Source organism: Hylobates moloch, unplaced genomic scaffold (genome assembly GCF_009828535.3).
Source record: "Hylobates moloch isolate HMO894 unplaced genomic scaffold, HMol_V3 SCAFFOLD_15, whole genome shotgun sequence".
Taxonomy (NCBI): Eukaryota; Metazoa; Chordata; class Mammalia; order Primates; family Hylobatidae; genus Hylobates; species Hylobates moloch.
In genome coordinates, this window is record NW_026652290.1 from 67,548,474 (window position 1) to 67,568,011 (window position 19,538).

General features: G+C 34.5%; 1 long non-coding RNA gene across 1 annotated transcript in view; it reads left to right on the forward strand.

Moving 5' to 3' along the window:
• The first annotated feature begins 345 nt into the window (after window positions 1–345).
• Window positions 346–19,538, forward strand: part of LOC131381284 (uncharacterized) — a 90,729-nt gene continuing 71,536 nt past the window's right edge. The window contains exons 1-2 of the long non-coding RNA XR_009209913.1: window positions 346–493; window positions 15,370–15,476. This is a non-coding gene — a long non-coding RNA (uncharacterized LOC131381284). The remainder of the gene's footprint in view (window positions 494–15,369; window positions 15,477–19,538) is intronic.

The window sequence follows — 19,538 nt, forward strand, 5'->3', positions numbered from 1 at the left end:
GTGACAAAACAGTCTGTACACCAAACCCCGTGACATGCAATTTACTTATATAACAAACCCTAAACCTAAAATAAAGTAATAATATATAAATAACAGTAAATAAATAAAAATTTTAAAAAGAAAGTCTGATCTTCTTCAGAATGATTTTTGTATGTATGAAAAATGGACTTTTGCCTAGTCATACTGTTGAATTATATGTTGAAATTCTAACTTCCTATGTGACTATATTTAGAGATAGGAACTTTAAAGAGGTAATTAAGGTTAAATGAGGTCATAAGAGTGGAGTTCTATTTCAGTGTGTTTCCCTATGAGAAGATGAAGAGGCACCAGAAATGCATGTGAGCAGAGAAAGACCATATAGAGACTCAGTGAGAAGGTGGTTATCATCAAGTCAAAGAAAATGACCTAAAGAGGAATTAACCTGGCATTACCTTGATACTGGCCCTTCAGCTTTCAGAAATGGCAGAAAATAAATTTCTGTTTAAGCAACCCAGTAAGTGGTATTTTGTTATGCTAGCCCTAGTAGACTTCATATACAGCTCAAACAAAATAAAATGCCTTTCTCCACATTAAGAAACATCCAGGGTCTATTTGCCCCACTAAAATGACAAATAGAATTCAGAGCAGGGCCATAAGTGCAGCATCTTCCATTTCATTCCAGCTCAAATCTTTCACTGGATGTTTGGAGGGGGCATGCTGAGACTAGTGGATTCGAAGATATTCTTATTGATCCATCACAAAATGAAGTAATGAGAGAACCTCACTTGATGACGGAATATAAATTGATTTAATACAGTTGTACCTTTAACGAAAATAGAACTGCATCTGATTTATGATTGTCTTCTTTCTATAATGCGATGTACCCAACATTGAAAGTACTGACACATGAAGTTTTTTCTAAAAATAATGTAAATTCTACTGCTGTGAAAATAATGTCTTTAATCAACTATGTATACATATATATGGAGCCTCAATATGACATTTTGTCTGATTTAAAATGATTACAAACACTTAGTAAATGACCTGACAACTGAAGGAAGACAGTCAGGCTTTCTTGTCTCAAAAACTTTACTTACATATTTTAGATCATGTTATTTTGCTTGTATATATATGTTTGTTAACCACTTATTGTAGAAAAAATTAACCATACATAGAAATTGAAAGAAGATTATAGTAAATTCTTCACCATTACTCATCTTCAACAATTATCAATATCTGGCTCATCTAGTGTTATTAAGACTCCTATCAACTTCCCCTTCTCATATCATTTTGAATCAAATCTAAAATGTTGTATTGTTATTTCATGTATAAGTATTTCAATGTCTTATTCTGAAGGATTAAAGCTTTTCTCTTATAAAGGTTATCATAATATTTTTATTCCACAAAGTTAATCTTTCATATCAGAAAAGATCCAATCATTGTTCAAACTTTCTAGTTTTCTCACAAATGCCACAATTATTTTTAGTTTCTTGTTTTAAAATCAGAAACTAAGTTCTAAACATTGCAATCAGTTGATACGTCTTTTTTCTTATATATATATATATATTTAATTATACTTTAAGTTCTAGGGTACACGTGCACAACGTGCAGGTTTGTCACATATGTATACATGTGCCATGTTGGTGTGCTGCACCCATTAACTCATCATTGACATTAGGTATATCTCCTAATGGTATCCCTCCCCCCTCCCCCCTCCCCCCACCCCACAACAGGCCCCGGTGTGTGATGTTCCCCTTCCTGTGTCCAGTGAACAGTGAGTTGATATATCTCTTCAGTCCAGTTTGGTATATGGGCTTCTCTTTACCTTTTTTATTTCTTGAAATTTATTTGTTGAATCAGAAACAAGGTACTTTGTCCAGGATAATTTTCTGCAGTTTAGATTTTGCTGATTACATCCCTCATGTGTCCTTCAATATGTTCTTCTGTCCTCATTATTTTCCTGTAGATTAGAATTGAAAGCTTGATGTAATTTAGATTTATTGTGTTATTTTTCTTCCCTTTTTAACAATACTGTTTCACAGATAGTGTTATGTTTACCTAAAATGAAGCACATAATGTCTGTCTTGTTTTTTGGTGTTAGCAGTCATTGTTGATCAATGTCTAAGTTCATTCATTCATTAAAGTATTTAAGAGAATAATATTTTAATTTTGTATTTTTATCAGTTTATCACCTGCAATTCTCCCATAAAAATAAACATTGTCTGATCTGCTGTGTGGGCTCAAGCAATCCTCCCACCACAATCTCCCGAGCATCTGGGACTACAGGTGCACATCACCACACCTGGCTAATTATTTTTATTTTTGTAGACACAGAGAATCTCACTATGTTTCACAGACAGGACTCAAAGCCCTGTCCTCAAGTGATCCTCCCACCTCAAACTTTTAAACCGTTGGGATAACAGGTGTGAGGCACCGTGCGTGGCCAGTATTTCTTTTTTAAACATCATGAAAAACTCATGTACTTAAATGTATTTTACATAACTCAATTATTTTATTTTTGATACTAAAGTTTTTTTCTATCTTCATCCACTGAGAGACTCATCAGTTACTATTGAGTTCTTTGGTATGACCTTGGCATGGTGTTTAATATCTCTTTTGCTGTCTGAGATTTTTTTTTAAGTTGTTTCTAGGCTGACAGAGGTTGCTTCAAGGCTGCAATTTCCCCAAGGAACCCTGCTTCCTTTTCTAGGAAAACAAAACATTGAAACCAAAGAACACTGGAAGTGTTTTTTGCTGCCAGATTGTCATTATTTTGAGAATATTTCAGAGGCTATCAAAAGTAAAATTACCTTTTGAATTTTATATTTAGTGATTACATGTTAATTTGTTTTATAATTAATAAAATATGCAGATGCAAAAATCACATCTAGAAAACAATATCTATTTTAAATAATCTTTTTGTTCCTATTAGTTTTGAATAAATTTCTATCTTGAGTAACTAATTATATACATTCTTTCTCTGTTCTTTTTTATATTCTCTATATCTCTCCTTCTTCTTACAGAAATAGGTGTTGAAAAACAGATATGGAATATATTTGGAAGGTAAAACTAGTAGTATTTGATGATAAAGAGATTGTATGTGTATTGTAAGGAAATGAGAAAATAACCCCAAAGTTTTTGGCATAAGCAGCAGGATGAATAGAGATGCCACTTACTGAGACAGGAAAGACTGGAGGAAAAATAAGTTTGAAAGAGAGATAAATAAATAATTATTTGGACCTGTCAAGTTTGATATGCCTTTTAGACATCCAAGAGCCAGTATCAGGTACAGGTGAATATAGCCCTCAGGTAGAATGTGATCGCCAAGAGAACAGCTTCTTTTGTCTATTTTGTTTACTGCTGTATTCTCAGAACTTAGAAGAGGCATGTAGTAGATAGATGTTCAATAAACATTCACTGATTGAATAAAAATATACAGAAGGAAATATTTTTAAAATGTATCTTAGAACTTAGAAAATAGCTGTCTCCTTATTCCAAACCAACATCTCTCCAGTCCATATAATTTTAATCTTCTACTTGGTCTGTATATAGTTTCAGTTTAGAGCATTCATGATACAGTTATCTTCTAATTCCTAATAGAAGAAACAAGTACGCAACTAGCAGATAGACCATATGGTCAAATAAACTACCCAGATTTGAGTACTTTATTCCCTTCATATGTAGCAATTTTTATCCAATATTTTTGACTTTCCAGTTAAATTTTAATGTCATTCAAAAACCACAAAGGCTTCGTAATGAGTTCTTAGTTTGGTCTTCACTGTAGTTGAATTTCAATCTCCGAGTTTCACAATATGTGAATAGGGCATAGTATCACAAGGTAACTTTTCCACCTGCTCAGATGTCTTCAGTCTTGCTCTGTGGGTATAAAATGGTTTTCTTTGTATCATGCCCTACTTTTATGATTTCGTAAAACTTTTATACTTGCTTTACCAATATTTTCTGAGAGAACTACAAAGGTTGTACATTTATTGTTGGTTAACTTTGGTCGTCTTTGGCCTAACAGGTTCATAGAGAAATCCTTATTTTCTCTACTATTTTGTCAAAGCAAATTGTTGGCAAAAATAAGATTGGTATTTAATCCAAGCCACTCATTGCATCATCATTTAAAACTGGATTAGACTTGGCAGTCTAATTGCAGTAAAGGCCAAACCATTATTTTAAATTGCAGTATGGGTGATCAGAGATGGTGACACTCCATATGTGTGAACAAGCATTTTCATGTAGGTGAAGAATTTGAATTACATGTTTTTATTCAACACATGATTTCTAGGTTCTCTACTATACTATAAGTTTGAGATCCTAGGTCTCATTTGATATTACTTTGAATTGTTATCAACATAAGCAACTATGAGACTGACTGATTTGTAACTGGTTTCATGAAGGTTTTATAGCATACTGTAGAATTATTTCTAGGTACATCTAAATGTCAACTCTAGTCATGAGAGAGTTAAGTGACAAATAATATTGCACAATTATGATTGTATTCATTTCTAAGACATACTATATCAATATATTTTAAGCTGAATTATAAATAAGTTTTTTAATTGTTGATTTTATAAATTCTAGTATTAAACATGCAAATTAATTTTGTAGTAATAAAGTCACTACAAAGTTGCCAGGTCAAGAGAGGATTAGAAGAAGATAAAGAGTTAAAAAGGGGAAGAATCAAGAGGAGATATTAGTAAATCTGATTAAGTCAATTTTGAAGGTGAAGGCAAGAAATATATCTGTTGTGGTACTTAGTAACTGGTAAATGAAAATTTCATAAATCTTTTCTATATTTATTCTACCCCACTACTCAGAGTGTATTAAATTAATATTCAAGGTTATACATATATAGTTTCAGCCCTTTAAAGGTGTTAGTGATGTAACTTTTTTATATGTTTTCCTTATTCTGTTTAATGTAAAATTATCTGCTAGCTATAAGCCAAATAGTCTATCTTTCTAGAAGTAATTTCTCAAACTTTTTGTAGACTTGAAATCAAACACTTTTCATAAGGTTTGGATTCCCAAGATCACTATACTGCATTCTGAAACTAATTCAATAATATTTTGTTAAGTTTTACAGCCTTTTATTTAGAGATTTTCTTGTTAGTTCAGACCCTTTTACAATAAAGAAAATTGCCACATGATATAATTAAATAAATGAATTAGCATGTGATAATTCTTATGGGGTAGGAGGAAAAATAAAAATACAAACGTTGAGACGTCAGGAAACTTACCACTTCAAGTGAAGATTAGAAAAAGAGAAATAGTAAAAAAATAAGAAGAATCAGGAAGAGATATTAATAAGTCTCATTAAGTCGATTTTGAAGGTGAAGGCAAGGAACATATTTGTTGTCATTCTCACTAGTACATGGATTCTAGTTTTTATCATACAGAAAATTCTTGTTTTCTTCTTGCAATGAAGATCAGAATATGTATATTATGAGAATTTGGGTAATAAAAATAATTTTGCTTTGTTTTCCTGTTTTCTTCCACATCATACTGTTATGGATAACTAAACATGATCATATATAATACAACCTTCCAGCTTATTTCTTATCTACCCTCCAGAATAATTTCTAATGAAGAGTCAAATGGCGAAAAACATCGAAGGTTAGCTTGAATAATATAAATAGAATTACAGAGAAATACTTGTATTTCGCAAAGATATATTATTTTCTCCATTGTTACACTGCTGCAGTGTGCTAAATGTTTGTAAGCCTTGTTATTATTTGGGGTTTCGGGCCCTAAGCAAAAGAGACAAAAAACAAAAGTAAAATTATAGTTGTGGATAAAGTTATAACCTTGCTAATATCATATGGTTGTGATATAAAGATGTATTAATTGTTCTGTTTCAAATATATTTTAAGTTTATGGGATATAAAAAAGGAAATATACACAGACCAAGGTGGGAAGCTGGATATACTTTGTGGTTAATCTGAGGTGAAGGTTAACTTCATTGCTAGTTAAAATTTAAGTACAAATATACATTTTACACACAAGCATTTGTGAAACGTTTTTGATAGCTCTCATCACATCTTTAGAAAATAGAGTTGATAAGAAAAAAGGGATTAGGAAATAGGTAACAGTCAAGTAAATTAAGTTATTATTTTAAAAATGGTCTCAAATATTATTACTGACCTTCTTCCTCCCATGAACAATGGCTTAAGCTTGAGGAGATATTAAAAATATTGTCATTGAAACCGATTATATTGCCTTGATATGTCCTTAGAATTGAGTAGACTGATTAAAACAGGTATTTCAACAGCAAGCTTTTAGACTCATAATTATTTACAGAGATGTTTAAGGTGACCTTTCACTATTGGGATGAACTAGTCTCTGATATTTATAAGAATAAGTAATTTAACCTGCCAAACAAACTTGATAAAAGAGCTTTATTAGAATCTGCTGCCTTCTAAATCCTTCAAGGTTTATTAGTTCCTGTACTCTGACAGAGCAACACACTAATAATTATTATGGATTACCTTCCAGTAAAGTAGGTATTTAAAGGCTAGAAAGGCACAAAAATAGCTTACAATATGTTAGGAGAATGAGAAATTTTGTAGTACAACAGCTTCAAAATGTAATTCAAATGTTGCTCATTAGTTTTTAATCCTATAGCTAAAATTGGACTGAATAAACCAGATTCTGAAGTCAGTGCTGGCTTAAATAGAGTGTGAGACCAAAGAACTCTTAATTTTTGGCATTGATATTTATCTTGACACAGCACTAATGTGAAGGAGAAACTTTGAGAAAAAATAGGGTATGGCATTTTCAATGTGCTGCTGATTTAATATATGATAATTTAATTAGACATCTATAAATCAAGATAATCTTTCAACAGGAGAGTGAATCCCCCTTCAGTTAAGGGAGTGACCTACTTTCAAACACATTAGCAGGGAAATTAACACATTAGACTTACTAGAGGACCTGTCTGCTTTGAATGGTTTCAGAGCTGCTCTGGGGAAGTGGTTCTCAGAGTAAATTGTACTATCCTCCAATTTTTGACATCATTCTACAGAAGTGAGCGACGTTCTAAGGAGGGGAGGCATGGTGCAGTGGATAGTCATTAGAGGATTTTACCCATCTTCTTAGTGGGAGAAAGGGTACTAAGGGAATGAAGTGCATGACTTACAAATGAGCCCCCACCTCTTCTGACACCCATCCCCAAACACCACATATGATTTTGTTTGCATTTTCTGACTCAAAGTTTGTATACTATCAAAAGCTAAACTTATTTTGAATAAACACAGAGGAACGGAAAAGCCAGAATGTTCTAGGTCTATCACTCATAGTTCCCAGAGAACGGTAATTAATAATAAAGCTGATGACAATGAAAATTATGAGCTAGGTAACATTTTTAGCACTTAACATATAGTAATTTATTTTATATAATCCTCTCAATAACATTCAATAGAAAATAAAACTAAGGCATGAAGTGATTAATAACTTACCTAAAGCCACAAAACAGCAAACCCAACAATATAAACCTAACAGTCTGGCTCCATGTCCCCAGCCTTTAATCACTGTTCCACATTGTCACACCAGGATCTTCTTTCTTTCATCTTGCACCAAATTCAAGATGAACAATTGCATTTTGTATAAAAATTTAAAAAGGTAATTCCTTGGCCCTTTCTCAGGCTTGGAATTCTGCATGTTTTCATTGCAGTAGAATATTGAAAGGCAGTTAGGATGTTAAGATGGCTCCCAGTGAAGAGAATATTAGTTCAATTATGTTTTTCAAACACATGACCCTATGAAATGAACTGTGAAAATGTGAAGAAATATTTTCAGGGCACATACTCCTATGTATTAAAAGCTCATGGAAGTCATATAGGCAAGAAACTTGTACAAACTTGTGTAACCCAGTTGTTCACATTTCATTTGAAAAGAGACTATCTTCTGCCTTTTAGAGAGCACCTCATAACCTCTGGAGAAACTGATTTTCTCAGGAACATCATTTGAGAAATAAATACTGGCTTCTGCAAATAAATCAAATGTTGAGTGGCCTAAGATAACCTACTCTAGGAAAGGATGCAGATAGAATCTCTCCCAGTTTGTTGGAGTCTTACCTCACATATTGATACCATATTCATCATTTCCCTTTATTTTTTTTCTCCATACACCTTACCTTTATTGGCAATATTTAGGTGCTTTCTTTTAGTTCCTGCTGTGTTTCATTCCGTTTGCAGAGAGAAAGCTACTAGAGAGTCAGAAAACACTTTGCTTTAACACAGTCTTCAGCTACATCTGAGCACTGCTAGTGCTTTTGATCTATAACAGTACTAGCTGTAGAATGGAGCCAAGGAATACAATATAGAAGGTCATTTGACTCTGGGTATTTTCCTCCAATCACTCAAGTCAATTTAAGGGTTAGAATAATTATTTGCAGTTGTATTTTCCCACAATTTACCACTCCAAATTATCTAAGGGGAGAAAAGGTCCTCTAAATATTTTCCTTTTTATTTTTGTCTATGTAATTTTGCCTTCCACAAATAAGCTTTAAGAAAACTAGCAATTAAGTGTTACATTAGAAATCTAAACCTTGCTGCATGGTGGCTGAAATTACAGAATTTGTTATGTATAAATGAATGCAACCAATCCTAATGAGAACAAATAGAGGATTCAGGGCTTGTTAAAGCAAAGGAGTTAGCAACTATCACCGTAATACAGCAGACTCAGCCAGGCAGGGAAGTGGGAAAGCGTTATAGTGAAAAATAAACAAGAGAGAGAGAAGGCTTTAGGTATGCTCTGCTTGGAAATTATTGGTATGGGTTAGTCGAAAGTGGGCACATTAGAAGTGGAGCATCCTATGTGATTGGTTTGGGAGCCTATTTGGCTTTCTCTGGCTGGTCCTAAGTTGGACACAGAGGGGAGTGAGGAGGATAGGAAAGCTAGGAGTTGTTTACCAAGTCCTAATGATTCTGGGATAATTGCTGAAGAGCTTATGGTCTGATTTCTTCAGGCTGGTTGCTGCAGAGGTGGTGGGTCTAAGATCCGTTGTCATACGTGACATTTTCCACTTTTATATTTAGTTTCTCAGGCATCACACAAGTCTGTTTGTATCATGACTCTATTTTTTGACAACTTCATTATCTTAGGTAAGGTATTGCTGTCAGAGCCTTAGTTTCATTACATGAAAATAAGAATCACAATATTTACTCAGTTGAGTCATTGTGAGGGCAAAATAAAATTAAAAAGTAAAAGAATCACTATATATTTGTTTTTGTGATTGTTTTGTTAATTTTTAATTTTTGTGGGTACATAGTTGGCATATATATTTATGAGGCACATGAGATGTTTTGATACAAGAACACAATGTGTAATAATCATTGCATTATGTAAAATAGAGTATTCATCCCCCCAAGCATTTATCCTTTGTGTTTCAAACAATGCAATCATACCCTTTAGTTATTTTAAAATGTAAAATAATATTATTATTAACTGTAATATCCCTGTTGTGCTATCAAATACTACTTCTTCTTTATTCTATTTTTTTTTTTTTGTAGCCATTAAACATCTCTCCCCCAATCCTCCCACTACCAGCCTCTGGTAACCAGCCCTCTATTCGCTACATGTATTCAATTGTTTTCATTTTTAGATCCCACAAATAGGTGAGAACATGAGACATTTGTCTTTCTGTGCCTGGCTTATTAGCATAATGACCTCCAGTTACAACCATGTTGTTGCAAATAACAGGATCTCATTCTCTTTTATGACTGAATAGAGCTCCACTGTGTATAGGTACTACATTTTCCTTATCCATTCGTCTATTGATAGATACATAGGTTGCTTACAAATTTTGGCTAATGTGCACAGTACTGCAACAAATGTAGGAGTGCAGATATCTCTTCAATATACTGATTTTCCTTCTTTTGGGTATATAGCAGTGTGACTGCTGGATCATATTGTAGCTCTATTTTTAATTTTTTGAGGATCCTCCAAACTGTTCTCCATAGCGGTTGTACTAATTTACAATCCTACTAACAGTATGTGACGGTGTCTTTTTCTTCCCCTCCTCAGTAGCCTTTGTTATTGCCTGTCTTTTGGATAAAAGCCATTTTAACTGGGGTGAGATTATATCTCATTATAGTTGCATTTTTCTAGTGATTAATGATGTTGAGCATCTTTTCATGTGCCTGTTTGCCATTTTTATACCTTCTTTTGAAAAATGTCTATTCAAATATTTTGCCCACTTTTAATCAGATTATTATTTTCCTATAGAGTGTTTTCCAGCACAATTTTTTAAAGAGACTGTCTTTTCCTCAGTATATCTTCTTGTCACCTTTGCCAAAAATGAGTTCGTTGTAGGTGTGTGATTGGTTTTTTGGTTCTCCATCTTGTTCCATTGGTCTATATGTCTGTTTTTTGTGCCAGTACCATGCTGTTTTGGTTACTATAGCTCTGTAGTATAATTTGAAGTCAAATAATGTGATTTCTTCAATTTTGTTCTTTTTGCTTAGGATAGCTTTGGCTATTTTGGCTTCTGTGGTTTCATATACATTTTAGGATTTTTTTTTCTATGTCTGTGAAGAATGTCTGTTATTTTCATAGGAAATGCATTGAATCTGTAGATTGTTTAGGGTAGTATGGACATTTTAACAACATCTATTCTTCTAATCTATGAACATGAAATATATTTCCATTACTTGGTGCTTTCTTTAATTTCTTTCATCAATGTTTTATAGTTTTTATTATAGAGATCTTTTACTTCTGTGGTTAAATTATTTCCTAGGCATTTAATTTTATGTGTGGCTATTGTAAATAGGATTGCTTTTTAATTTCTTTTTCATATTGTTTACTGTTAGCATGTAGAAATACTCGTAATTTTTGTATGCTAATTTTGTATCCTGCAACTTTAGTGAATTTGTTTATCAGTTCTTATAGTTTTTTGGTGGAGTGTAAGTTTTTACAAATATAAGGTCAAATTATCTGCAAACAAGGATAATTTCACTTCTTTTTGAATTTGGATACCCTTTATTTGTTTCTCTTGTCTGATTGCTGTAGCTGGGACTTTCAATACTATGTTGAATAACAGTGGGCATCCTTGTCGTATTCCAGATCTTAGAGGAATTTCCCCATTCAGTATGATACTACCTGTTGATCTGTTATATATGGCTTTTATTATTTTGAGTATATTCATTTTATTCCTAGGTTTTTGAGTTTTTTTTAAACAGGAAGAGATGTTGAATTTTATCAAATGCTTTTTCAGTATCGATTGAGGTAATCATATGGTATTTTTCCTTCATTTTGTTGATATTATGCAGTACATTGATTGATTTTTGTACATTGAACCATCCTTGCATCCCTGGGGTAAATCCCACTTGGTCTTGATGAATAATTTTCTTAATGTAGTGTTAAATTTGATTTGCTATAAATTTGTTGAAGATTTTGCATTAATGTTCATCAGAGATATTAGCCTGCAGTTTTCTCTTTTTTAATATGTTTTTATCTGATTATGTTATCCAGGTAATACTGAACTCATAGAATAAGTTTGGAAGTATTTTCTTCTCCTCTACTCTTCAGAGCAGTTTCAGAAGGATTGGTATTAGTTATTCTTTAAATGTTTTGTAGAATTCATCAGTGGAGCCATCACGTCCCGAGCTCTCCTTTACTGAGAGACTTTTATTACTGTTTTGATCTCATTGCTTGTTATTGGTCTGTTCAGGTTTTAGATTTCTTGAAGATTCAATATTGGCAGGTAATATATGTCTAGAAATTTATCCGTTTCTTCTAGATTTTCCAAATCATTGGAATATTGCTGCTCATAGTAGCCAATAATGATCCTTTGAATTTCTGCAGTGTAAGTTATAATGTCTCCTTTTTCATTTCTGATTTTATTTATTTGGATCCTCTCTTTTTTTTTTTATTTAGCCTGGCTAAAGGTTTGTCAATTTAGTTTAACTTTTCAGAAAACCAACTTTTTGTTTCATTGATTTTTTGTATTGTTTTCTTCAATTTTATTTATTTCTTCTTCAATAGTTATTATTTCTTTTCTTCACTAATTTTGGGTTTGGTTTCCTCTTGCTTTCCTAATTATTTAAGATGCATTGTTAGGTTGTTTATCTTGAGTTTTTCTTCATTTTTGATGTAGGCCCATATAGCTATGAACTTCTTTCTTAGTACTGCTTTTGCTGTATTCCATCGGTTTGGATGTGCTGTGTTTCCGTTATCATTTGCTTCAACAAAATTTTAGATTTCCTTCTTCATTTCTTTATTGACCCACTGGTCATCCAGGAGAATATTGCTTAATTTCCATGAGTTTGTATAGTTTCCAAAATTCCGCTTATTAATTTTTAGTTTTATTCCATTGTGGTCAATAACATGATTGATATTATTTTAATTTTTTGGAATTTTTTCAGACTTGTTTTGTGACCTATCATATGGTCTACCCCTGAGAATGATCCATGTGCTGAGGGAAAAAAATGTGTATTCTGCAGTATTTGGATGAAATGTTCTGTAAATATCTATTAGGTCAATTTGGTCTATAGTGTTCAGATTAAGTCTGATGTTTCTTTGTTGACTTTCTATCTGAAAGATCTGTCCAATGCTGAAAGTGATGTGTTGAAATCTCCAGCTATTATTTTATTGTGAGCTACCTCTCTCTTTAGCTCTAATAATATTTGCTTCATATATCTGGGTGCTCCAGTGTGTATATATATGTAAAATTTTTATATCATCTTGCTAAATGCCCCTTTTATAGTGACTTTCTTTGTCACTGCTTATAGTTTTTGCCTAAAAATCTATTTTGTCTTATGTAAGTATAGTGACTCCTGCTTCTTTTTGGCTTCCATTGACATGGGATATATTTTTCAATCCCTTTATTTTTAGTCTATGTGTGTCCTCGTAGGTGAATTGTGTTTCCTGTAGGCAACGAGACATTGGATCTTGTTTTATCATTTGCATTCAGCTATTCTGTATCTTTTGACTGGAGAATTTAGTCCATTTACATTCAATGTTATTATTGATAAGTAAAAATTTACCCTTGCCATTTTGTTATTTGTTTTCTGGTTGTTTTATGCTCCCTTCTTTCTTTCCTTCTTGTCTTCCTTTTAATGCAGGTGAGTTTCTCTGGTGATATGATTGTCTCTTACCATTTTTTTTTTGTATATACTTAATATGTTTTTTGAGGTTCGAGGTTACTCATTATTTTAAGCTGATAAGAACTTAACACTTAACTTCCTCCCCCAATTTTAACTGTTTTTTAAATTTCTATTTATAATAAATCTTATTGTATTCTCTGTCTCTTGAAAAGTTGCTGTAGTTACTATTATTATTATTATTATTATTATTATTATTATTATTATTATTGAGATGGAGTCTTGCTCTGTCACCAGATTGGAGTGTGGTGGCATGATCTCAGCTCACTGCAACTTCTGCCCCTGGGGTCAAGCTATTCTCCTGCCTCAGCCTCCGGAGTAGCTGGGACTACAGGCGCACGCCACCACACCCAGCTAATTTTTTTGTATTTTTAGCAGAGATGGGGTTTCACCATGTTGGCCAGGATGGTCTTGATCTCCTGACCTCGTAATCTGCCTACCTCGGCCTCCCAAAGTGCTGGGATTACAGGTGTGAGCCACTGTGCCTGGCCTGTTTATTATTTTTGATTGGATCATTGCTTAGTCTTCTACTTAAGATAAGAGTTAGTTGTTTATACATCACAATTACAGTCATAACATTCTGTGGGGTTTTTTGTGTAGTTACTATTACTGGTGAGTTTTGTACCCTCAGATAAGTTCTTGTTGTTTATTAACATCATTTTCTTTCTGGTTTAAATACTCCCTTTAGCATTTCTTGTAAGTTAGATCTGATGTTGACGAAATTTGCCATATTTTGTTTGTCTGGGAAAGTCTTTATTCTTCCTTCATGTTTGAAGCATATTTTCACAGATATACTATTATAAAGTAAGTTTTGTTTTTTTGTTTTTGTTTTTGTTTTTCTTCAACCCCTTCAATATGTCTTTGTGGACCACTCTCTTGGCCTACGAAGTTTTCACTGAAAAGTCTGGTGCCAGACATATTGCAGCTAAATTGCATGTTATTTGTTTGTTTCATCTTGCTGCTTTTAGAATCTTTTTTTTAGTCTTTGAACTCTGAGGGTTGGAATATTGAATGCCTTGAGGTAGCCTTACTTGGGTTTTATCTGTTTGATAGTCTATAACCTTCTTGTACTTCAATGTTGGTATCTTTCTCTAGGTTTAGGAAGTTCTCTGATATTATCCCGTTGAATAAACTTTCTACCCCTTTCTCTTTCTGTACCTCCTCTTTAAGGCCAGTAATTTAGATTTGCCCTTTTGAGGCTATTTTCTAGATCCTGTAGGCATGTTTCATTGCTTTTTATTCTCTTTTTGTCTCCTCTGACTGTATATTTCCAAGTAGCCTGTCTTCAAGCCCACACATTCTTTCTCCTGTTTGATTAATTCTGCTGTTAAGAGACTCTGATGCATTCTTCAGCATGTCATTGCATTTTTAACTCTAGAATTTCTGCTTGATTCTTTCAAATGATTTTAATCTCTTATTAAAATATCTGATAAAATTTTAAATTCCTTCTTCATGTTGCCTTAAATTTCTTTGAGTTTCCTCAACACAGTTATTTGGAATTCTCTGTCTGAAAGATCACATATATCTGTTTCTCCAGGATTTGTCCCTGATGCATTTAGTTCATTTGGTGACACCCTGTTTTCCTGCATGGTCTTGACACTTGTAGACATTCATTTGTTTCTGGGCATTGAAAAGTTAGGTATTTATTGTAGTTTTCTCCACTTGGGCTTGGTTGTACCTGCCCTTCTTGGGAACCTTTCCAGATATTTAATACAACTTTAGTGTTGTAATCTAAGCTGTATCTGCTTTAAGGGGCACCTAAAGCACAGTAACACTGTGGTTCTTTCAGACTCGTAGAAGTACAGCCTTGATAGTCTTGGACAAGACCTAGAAGAATTCTCTGGGTTACCAGAAAGAGACTCTTTGTTCTCTCCCCGTACCTTCTCCCAAAGAAACTGTTTTGAGCCACCTGGGCTGGGGGTGAAGTGACTAAAGAAACACTGTAGGAATCAACACTAGGCCTGTGCTGGGTTCGACCTAAGTCAGCACAGCATTGGGTCTCACAAAAGGCCAGCCAATAATCACTCCCTGGCTATGGCCTACTTTCATTCAAAAACTTAGGGCTCTACAGTCTACAGGTGGCAAAGCCAGCCAGCCTTGCATTTCTTCATTTCATAGTCACAAGTTCCCCTAGGCCCTGGGTGGGTCCAGAGTTGCTGACTTGGAGTCAGAAACTAAATTCAAAAATCTTAGAAGTGTATGTGGTATTCTATTGTACTGAGGCTGGGCTGACAGTGAAACCACAAAATGCAGTTTTTCTCACTCTTCTTTCTTCTTTCCAAAGGCAAAGGAGCCTCACACCATGTCCGCCACCACCACAGACCCATGGGGAGTACTGCCAGAACACAGTCAATGTTTCTTAAGGCCCAAGGGCTCTTCAGTCATCTTGTGGTGAGTGCTGCTTGGCCTGGGATTCACACTTTAGGGAAGTGGGCTCCCTCTGACCCAGGACAGGTCCAGAAATGCTGTCCAACAGTCAAGTCTTAGAATCAGAAACCCCAAAAGCCTGCTTGGTGCTTTATCCCCACTGGGGCTGAGCTGGATGGCACCTGAAGTGCAAGACAAAGTCACCTTTACTTTTACCTCTGCTTTTGTCAAGTGAAAGAAGCCTCACTTTGTAGCTGGGAATGTGCTGAGTCTCACCTGAAATCAGCAAGTCTCAGAGTCTCACTCAAGGCCTTCAATGTAATACTTTGTTATTGGTCCCGGTTATTCAGGGCCCAAGGGCTTTTCAGTTAGCAGGTAATGAATCCTACCAGAACTGGGATCATCCTTTCAAGGCCCAGGTCCCCTTCTAGCCAAGTATGTGTTTGGAAATGTTATCTAGGAGCTAGAGCCTGGAAAATGAGCCCTGGGACTCTGACCAGTGTCCTATCCTGCTGTGGCTGTACTGGAATCCAGGATATAAGATAAAGTCCTCCTCACTGTTTCTTCTCCTTTCCTCAAGTGGATGGAAGGGGTCTCTTTGAACCTGTCAGCTGTGTAGCCTGAGGTTAGGGGAGGATTAATACCAGCACTCTTTTAGCCTCCCTGGCTAGTCTCCCAGTGAATTATGTGTCCCCTGACTCCCTCCCCACCAAGTCCTCTGTCTCTGGGCCCCATTCAGCACAAGGACTTGCCTAAGAGTTGCAGTCTTTGTGGCCTGGATTGCCTTTCAAGTTTATTCTGTTAGCCAGAGCACTTTAGTGCAAGGCTTGTGGGAACCACATTTGGAGTCCTGGGATCAGAGATTCCCCTCTGGCTAGGGGAGGTTTAAATGCACCCTCTGTGGGTGGGCATCAGCTGAGTTTGGTTCAGTTGTGTTTTCCATTATAATAGGGAGCACTAAGTTCAATGTCTCACAATTGCTGCACTCTCCCTATAACCAGTGCACAGAAATGTTTTCCACAGCATGTGGCTGCTGCCAGGAGATAGGAGAGGGGTTGTATCAGTGATTAAAGACTGTTTTTCCTAGTCTTCAGTGTCTCTTTCAGCAATATGAAGTTAAAACCGGGTACTGTGAGTGCACACCTGAGTTTTGGTTCTTATAAAGGTGCCTTTGGTAGACAGTTGTTAAATTGATGTCTCTGCAGGCAAGGGTGGGCAGCGGTGGGGGGACAATCACTGGAGCCTTCCATTATGCCATCTTGTTCTGCTCCTCAACTATATATTTTTTAACATAGTAACCAACCAGTAAATAAAATCTCTGTTGTTGTTATCATGTAATGTCCTTTTCTAAAAGTAGCACCAATAAGACATTTTTTCAAATTGTTGCACTTGAAAGCAAGAGGTTATTTTGTTAAATATTAATAAAATTTATAGATATTGATAATGTAGCATCAAATACTCCACTCTCTAAACCTTTTCATACCCCTTCTTTGAATCACTCAGATATTAGAAATGAAGCAGCCTCTCCTTTCTTTGAGGAATTTGTGTGAAGCTTCTGTCTTTTTAAGTCTGTGTTAGTTTTTAGGTTTCTAGTTGGCTGTTCTAAATTCAGCTCATTTAATTAATTTCTCTCTTCATAGAAAGCCTTATAGTAAAAGGAACTCTATTTTGCTTCATAGCTATAATTCATTCTGTGATTTACTAATGCACGATTATGAAAGTTACAAAAGAAACAATGTCAAATTATATTGATACTATATTTTTCTTTGCCGCAGCAGCAGTGTGTTAAGATTTCATTGACTTATCTACAGTTCAAACACTCTTACTCAATGTAAAATGAGCCAAATGTCAAGTTCAAATAAATTTATATTCTTTTATGATCCTCTAATAAATTCCAGCATATTTCCAAACTCTGAATTGTACCAATTTTTAAGGGATATTATTTTTCTTTCACATAAAACTCTCAGAGTCCTCCATCCCTACCAATTCTAAGACTTATGGAGCATAGAATGTGGAAGATTTATCATCCATGGATAATTCTTTCTTCACTACAATACTGAGATATATTTTTTGCTGCTTTCCTATTATGTCTTCTTCCTTAGTTTACATCTCTAAGTAACTTCTTAAAATAAAAATGTGTTCTGGGATGTCTAAAAATGTTTTAATTTTTTTCATTATTCTTGGCTGTGGTTTTTACTAGTGAAGTAGCAACATCAAGGATATTATGTAGGTGCTTACTTAATGAGAAAGAAACTCCCGCTTTACCTACTCTTAGTTGCCTGGGATGGACTCCACAAGTGGCAGGCATACTTTGCACCCAGTTGCTGGAATCTGGAGACATTTTGGTATGAAGAACATAGAGCCACCATCCAAAGAAAGAGGAATGTGTAGATGAGGTGGGTGAGATGTGGGGCCAAGAGCCACCCTGTTCAGTTTAATTCACTGACTCAGTGACACCCTGGTCCAGATGTGCCCTCCTCTCTCTCAGGAGAGCCCAGTTTTCACAACTAGGACAGAAGCGAGAGGTGAGAAAATTTTCTGAGTTCCTGATTACTCAACCAAGATTTCACTTCTTGATGCCTACTAATTGCTAACTGCAGTTTCCCACATAGAGGTGGTAACTAGTCCAGAGCTTGAGCATACCAGGCTGTCACCTGGAAAGGAAGGCAGGAGTGGAGCAGGAACGTACAAACTGGGATGCCCTGCCTGGGTTTCTGGGACTCACAGTACTAATCCACCTGAGTGGTGTCTGCAGGGCAAATGAAAAAAAGCAGTTGGCAGCATTAGCCTATGGGTCAGAGTGAGCCAACCCTTGCACTGGACCTTGATTTTTTTCCTCATATTTGCCATGTCTATGTTATGTTCTGAAGGAATTACTTTTCATATTCACTTCTATACTATTTACCTCTATATTTCAGCAATTACATATCCGAGATTACTTTTTTATTCTCTGACTGTTGTTTTTTCAATGCCATCTTATTTGAAATTTATCAATTAACAATCTTCAAAAATGTCTCTCAGAATAGTAGTTTTCTTTGGACTAGGACCGTCAGATAAATAAAGGTATAAATAATGAAGTAAATAAATAAAATTTAAAATAAAGGCACCATATATTGCAAGAAACATACTTACACTACTTTTTTATGATAAGCTGTACCCCATACAATATTTGAGATATTATATTAAAAAGGTTTTACTTGTATGAAATTTAAATTTAAGTGGGATTCTTGTATTTTATCTGGCAGCCCTAATTCTGATCCCTAAGATATTCTAGTTCCTTCAATCTACTTTCTACCATCCAGAAAATTATCAAACTATTTGTCCACTGAAAGTTCTCTTCATATTGCCTTTATCTTTGTAATTTTGGTTTTATTTTTATCCTTATTATCCTTTAAATAAAATTTCCGAAAGAAGAAAAGTAAATGTGTGAGTATAGACCTGAATGTTGAAATAGAAATAATGTCAAAAAATTAGAATTATAGAGTAGGACTACCCAAAATACAATTTAAAAAAATGTTTAAAAGTCCATGATTTTTAATAATGATAGTGATCTTGACACCACTGTATAACAAAAGTTTAAATTAGCTATTTGATAGATTTTATTTTATTTGTCCTTTTTACATTTATCTGGAAAAAAAAAGAAAGCTAATATATCTTTCATCATAATAGTGATAGCAGGGACCAAGGCCAAGTGGCTCAGGACCCAACTATCTTCCCAGCACTTAACACAGGAATTCTCACAAGGAGTATCAACAACACATTCCCAGTGCCTTAGTAACACCATTGCAACCATTATGCAGGTTATGGGTTATCCATTAACACATACCATATTTTATTTATTCTATGATATAAACACTATATATTTTTCTGGAGTTTAGATATCATTACTAATATCAAGAGAAAACCTTACACTCTTGCATGGAAAACAGTATATTGTAAATATCTTTACCTGTACTTATGTCCACATAAGCCATATCTTAATATAAACATTTTTTCTACCCTATTAGAACTATGGTTGTGTTATTTTTTTGGTGATATGTCACAGGATGATTTTTCAAATTTAAATTTGCATTTTTAAGTGGAGAA